Below are 6,000 nucleotides of genomic sequence, written 5' to 3'. Positions count from 1 at the left end.
GATTTGGGAGCCCACCCTGTGAGGACCAGCCTGAGGCCTAGTACTTTAGTGGGAATGTGCTTCAGGGACACAGTCTGATGGAATTGCCTCATATTCCCCTGTAAGTGTTTATCCCTCTGTGTTCTGAGGGGAAACTGCTTGAGACCAGTCACTGCACTTGGCAGGAAAGTTATTTAACGGAGCTGGAATATTTTAATAATCTCTTTTTATTTGTCCTCTCCATTCCGGAAGATACCGACCGGGGCTGAGATGGAGAGTTCAATGGGCTGCTGGGGACAGTGTTACATGGGCTGCTGGGGACAGTGTTACATGGGCTGCTGGGGACAGGGTTACATGGGCTGCTGGGGACAGGGTTACATGGGCTGCTGGGACAGTGTTTCATGGGCTGCTGGGGACAGGGTTACATGGGCTGCTGGGGATAGGGTTACATGGGCTGTGGAGACAGTGTTACATGGGCTGCTGGGACAGTGTTACACGGGCTGCTGTGACAGTGTTTCATGGGCTGCTGGGGACAGGGTTACATGGGCTGCTGGGGACAGGGTTACATGGTCTGCTGGAGACAGTGTTACATGGGCTGCTGGGGACAGGGTTACATGGGCTGCTGGGGACAGGGTTACGTGGGCTGCTGGGGACAGTGTTACGTGGGCTGCTGGGGACAGGGTTACATGGGCTGCTGGGGACAGGGTTACATGGGGTGCTGGGGACTGGGTTACGTGGGCTGCTGGGGACAGTGTTACATGGGCTGCTGGGGACAGGGTTACATGGGCTGCTGGGACAGTGTTACACGGGCTGCTGGGGATAGGGTTACATGGGCTGCTGGATACAGGGTTACATGGGCTGCTGGGGATTGGGTTACATGGGCTGCGGGAACAGGGTTACATGGGCTGCTGGGGACAGTGCTACATAGGCTGCTGGGGACAGGGTTACATGGATTGCTGGGACTGTGTTACATGGACTGCTGGGGACAGGGTTACATGGGCTGCTGGGGACAGGGTTACATGGGCTGCTGGATACAGGGTTACATGGGGTGCTGGGGACAGGGTTACATGGGCTGCTGGGGACAGGGTTACACGGGCTGCTGGGGATTGGTTTACATGGGCTGCGGGAACAGGGTTACATGGGCTGCTGGGTATAGTGTTACATGGGCTGCTGGGGACAGTGTTACATGGGCTGCTGGGACATTGTTAAATGGGCTGCTGGGACAGGGTTACATGGGCTGCTGGGGACAGTGTTACATGGGCTGCTGGGACAGTGTTACATGGGCTGCTGGGGACAGTATTACATGGGCTTCTGGGACAGGGTTACACGGGCTGCTGGGACAGTGTTATATAGCCCCTGCTGGGGCTACTGGCAGGGCTGAGTTCCAGGGACAACATTAGCTCCAATCTCTGGCCTAAGTAACTGGACTGACTGTTACAATGGTTGGGGAGAATCACAGCCCAGCCCAGGTTTGACTGTTTTTATTCGGAGCCATGAGGAATGTTGTGTGAAAGTGACACTCTCTAAATGAAATAAAAATTATTCTTTCTCTTTCCATCCAGGTTTACCTCAAGGACACGTTCGGCCTGAAAAGTCTGGACTCCAGGGGAGTCATTACTACTTTTCTGGTGAACAATGTACATCACACCGAGTGACTCTCCAACCAGACCGTGTTTGACAATTGCATCATCAAATGACTCACGTCAAAAATAAGTAGTACATCCGTGTAGTGAAGGGTGAGTGAAGTGTGAATTCAGAGAATGCAGCAAAACCAAACCGAACTGCCCAGAGACGTGTCCCCTGTAAGTGGTGGGGGAAACACTCCAGAACTGGAAGGTTTTCTGTGGGTCCCAGTTTAAATGCAATGACAATGGACACTGGAGACTGATCTGAGTGACTGGATCTCACCAGGTAACACCAGTGCTTGTTTTAACTGCCTCAGTGTGTGATCGAGGGGAGGGGGAAGGAGAACAGCACAGGGACAGGCACCGACATGTTACACCATGAATATTTTACAAAATTATTCACTCAGCCACAGACATGGGGCAATGAATCTGTATATAAAGTGTATGGTCAATCTAATACCATCAAAACACAGTCCGATTTAAAACACATTTCTCCCTATAAATAAAGTAACTAAACATATAAACATCAATGGAGAGCAGCACAACTGTATTAGCAACAAAACATCCACAAGGAATCGGGTTGAGAACTGTGCGGTTGATGCTTGTTTACCTATTGCAGCTGAAACAATGAGCACAAAGGACTTCGATATAACTGCAGTGGTGAGGTCCATTCAAAACATTAAAGTGAGTTGAATTTATTTTTATTAACTAGCTAGCTAACTAGTACAACTAGATAATCACCTTTTCCAGTGTGGAAAATTATTTTCTATTTTACTGGTTGAATGACATAAAGTTACTTCTCACAGTCCTGGTTTTTATTGTGATGGTTGAACTGGCTGGTTAATGTTAACACAACATTAGCACATGGTGTAACTGGCTCGATTCTGTTAACAATAGGAATTCACATTGTCATTGCAGACTGTTTTACTTGCGAGCTAGCTAATACAGGTGTGCAGACAGATGTAAGAAAGAACCTGCATTAATATAGCAACTTTCACCTCCCTGTGACTGAATTTAGGGATGGATCCTGGGTCCAATCCCCATTGCAGACTCCACCTCTCCCCATTCCAGACTCCACCTCTCCCCATTCCAGACTCCACCTCTCTCCGACTGATAAACTGTTTGAGATTTGCACCATCCCAGAGTCATTTCAAAGACAGGAGTGTCACCGACTGGGACAAGTGGTGTCTAGACTGAGATTGCCAGTTTAATGCCAGTTTGGGTCACTTGGATTCTGTGTTTCAAACCAGGAAGAGTCTCTCTCCCTGGAACTGAAGGAATCCGGGGGGGGGGGGGGGGGGGTGGGGGGTGAAATACAAATGGATGTTGGTGCTGAGAACTGAGTTTGACCTGTTAGTGAGTCACTCCTGTCTCTAAATTTTAAAGCACTGACAATAATTTGAAAATCTAGACTGAACCATTTCCTCCTTTCAATGGTGTCCACTGACCAGTTTCTTTGTAAATTAAATGTTTTTTTTTGATATGGAGAATGTTTAAAACATGCCTCCTGGTGTCTGTGTGATTCAGAGATGTTCAATGAGAAAACCCTCCTTGAAGAGGCAGCAATCAGCAGAAACTCACCAGCTCATTATTTCTATCTGGGGCTGGGAGGTGACTTCGAGTGAAATGACTTTTACACCAGGGTTAAAGTTACACCCAGTGTAAACTGAGTTTACTGGATGGTTTGGACTGGTTCAGCTGGTTTCACCCCAATTACACGAATAAAACTAGTGGAAAGTCAATCTCCTTCTAGTTAACTTAGTGACTGCTTTTGATGTGACACGATTCATTCTCTGGGGATTTTCGTTTAAAGAGCAACTTCCGTGCGATTCCACTTGTTGGAGTTGGGTGACCGTCACTCAATGTGTTAACAGAGAAAACCGAAAGTGAAAGTTTTCAGGGAGTAGCTGCTGTGAACAGACTCTTTACTGATCTATGGAAAAAAGGAGGAAAATCTTCGATCAGATTGTCTGAAAGTAAGAGGTGAGTGTGAAATATTCTTTATTTTCGGGGGTAGGTTTTATTCCCAGTGAGATTGGGCTGTTTTTATTAATGGTGAAAGGTTTTGATCAAATACAAGGAGTTGAACGGGGAGCTGCTGGAGATTGTCCAGTGAAACAGTGAAAACTTTCTAAATGTCTCTAATCACAGGAACAGTGTCTGGAACTGGGTCCTATCAGGATAAGGGAACGGGAGGGAGAGAACATTTTAGACATGAAACTGTCAGAGTCAAACACAGAGACCAGGAAGAGAGACAGAAGTAAAAAAGAGGAACATAGTCTTGTGACGGCCATTAAATAAAACCTCACCCGCTGGTGTTTATATTTAAAATCAAATCATTAACCTGAGAGATAATTGCGGCCTCTTCTTTCTTAAATAAATAGTCATCGAGTTTTACAGCACAGAAACAGGCCCTTCGGCCCAACGTGCCTGCGCCGACTATCAAGTACCCGCCCTAACTAATCCCATTTCCCTGCACTTGGCCCACACCCTTGGTTTCAAGAGCTCATCTAAATACGTGTTAAATGTCTTGAGTGTTCCTGCCTCTACTACCTCTTCAGGCAATGAGTTCCAGATTCCACCCACCCTCTGGGTGAAAAAATTCTTCCTCAAATCCCCTCTAAACCTCCTGCCCCTTCCCTTCAATCTATGCCCCCTAGTTATTGACCTATCTGCTAAGGGAAAAGTTTCTTCCTAGCTAACCTGTTAATGCCCCTCACAATTTTGTACACCTCAATCAGGCCCCCCCCCCCCCCCCCCCCCCTCAGCCTTCTCTGCTCCAAGGAAAACAACCCCAGCCTATCCAGTCTCTCTTCATAACTGAAATGATTCAGTCCAGGCAACATCCTGGTGAATCTCCTCTGCACCCTCTCCAGTGCAATCACATCCTTCCTATAGTGTGGTGCCCAGAACTGTACACAGTACTCCAGCTGTGGCCAAACTAACGTTTTATACAGCTCCATCATAACCTCCCTGCTCTTATATTCTATGCCTAGTCTAATAAAGGATTAAATTCCATCTGCCACTGCTCCGCCCATTTTACCAGCCCATCTATATCATCCTGTAGTCTAAGGCTTTCCTCCTCACTATTTACGACACAACCAATTTTCGTGTCGCCTGCGAACTTACTGATCATAAAATCTATATTCATGTCTAAATCATGTACACTACGAACAGTAAGGGTCCCAGCACCGATCACTGCAGTACACCACTGGTCACAGGCTTCCAAACGCAAAAACAACCCTCAACAACAGGTATACCGTTTTGGATACTGTTGCGGGGGACGACTTACCAGGGGTAAGCAATGGGGTACAGATATCTGGCACAGAGTCTGTCCCTGTTGCTCAGAAGGGAAGGGGGAAGAGGAGCAGAATATTAGTCATTGGGGACTCCATAGTTAGGGGAACAGATAGGAGGTTCTGTGGGAACGAGAGAGACTCACGGTTGGTATGTTGCCTCCCAGGTGCCAGGGTTCGTGATGTCTCGGATCGTGTTTTTGGGATCCTTAATGGGGAGGGGGAGCAGCCCCAAGTCGTGGTCCACATAGGCACCAACGACATAGGTAGGAAGAGAGATGGGGATTTAAGACAGAAATTTAGGGAGCTAGGGTGGAAGCTTAGAGCAAGAACAAACAGAATTGTTATCTCTGGGTTGTTGCCCGTGCCACGTGATAGCGAAGCGAGGAATAGGGAGAGAGAGGAGTTGAACACGTGGCTGCAGGGATGGTGCAGGAGGGAGGGATTTGGTTTCCTGGATAATTGGGGCTCTTTCTGGGGTAGGTGGGACCTCTACAAACAGGATGGTCTTCACCTGAACCAGAGGGGTACCAATATCCTGGGGGGGAGGTTTGCTAGTGCTCTTCGGGGGGGTTTAAACTAATTCAGCAGGGGAATGGGAACCCAAATTGTAGTGCCAGTGTACAGGATGTTGAGAGTAGTGAGGTCAGGGATATGGTTACAATGAAGCAAGAGGGCACTGGCAAGCAAGAACCTGGTTTAAAGTGTGTCTATTTCAACGCCAGGAGCATCCGGAATAAGGTGGGTGAGCTTGCAGCATGGGTTGGTACCTGGGATCTCGATGTAGTGGCCATTTCGGAGACATGGGTAGAGCAGGGGCAGGAATGGATGTTGCAGATTCCGGGATTTAGATGTTTCAGTAAGAACAGAGAAGATGGTAAAAGAGGGGGGGGTGTGGCATTGTTAATCAAGGAGAGTATTACAGCGACAGAAAGGACGTTTGAGGACTCGTCTACTGAGGTAGTATGGGCTGAGGTTAGAAACAGGAGAGGTGAGGTTACCCTGTTGGGAGTCTTTTATAGACCTCCGAATAGTTCCAGAGATGTAGAGGAAAGGATAGCGAAGATGATTCTCGACAGGGGTGAGAGTAACAGGGTAGT

At 47.9% G+C, this 6,000-nt stretch overlaps 1 protein-coding gene across 1 annotated transcript in view; it reads left to right on the top strand.

Moving 5' to 3' along the window:
- Positions 1–3,297: 3,297 nt before the first annotated feature.
- The window catches only part of LOC137346097 (butyrophilin subfamily 1 member A1-like), a 129,958-nt gene continuing 127,255 nt past the window's right edge, over positions 3,298–6,000 (top strand). Inside the window, exon 1 of the mRNA XM_068009393.1 lies at positions 3,298–3,587. The gene's annotated coding sequence lies outside the window, so the exon portion shown is untranslated. The remainder of the gene's footprint in view (positions 3,588–6,000) is intronic.

Source organism: Heterodontus francisci, chromosome 29 (assembly GCF_036365525.1).
Source record: "Heterodontus francisci isolate sHetFra1 chromosome 29, sHetFra1.hap1, whole genome shotgun sequence".
NCBI classification, from domain to species: domain Eukaryota; kingdom Metazoa; phylum Chordata; class Chondrichthyes; order Heterodontiformes; family Heterodontidae; genus Heterodontus; species Heterodontus francisci.
This window is presented reverse-complemented; position numbering and strand designations above follow the sequence as displayed.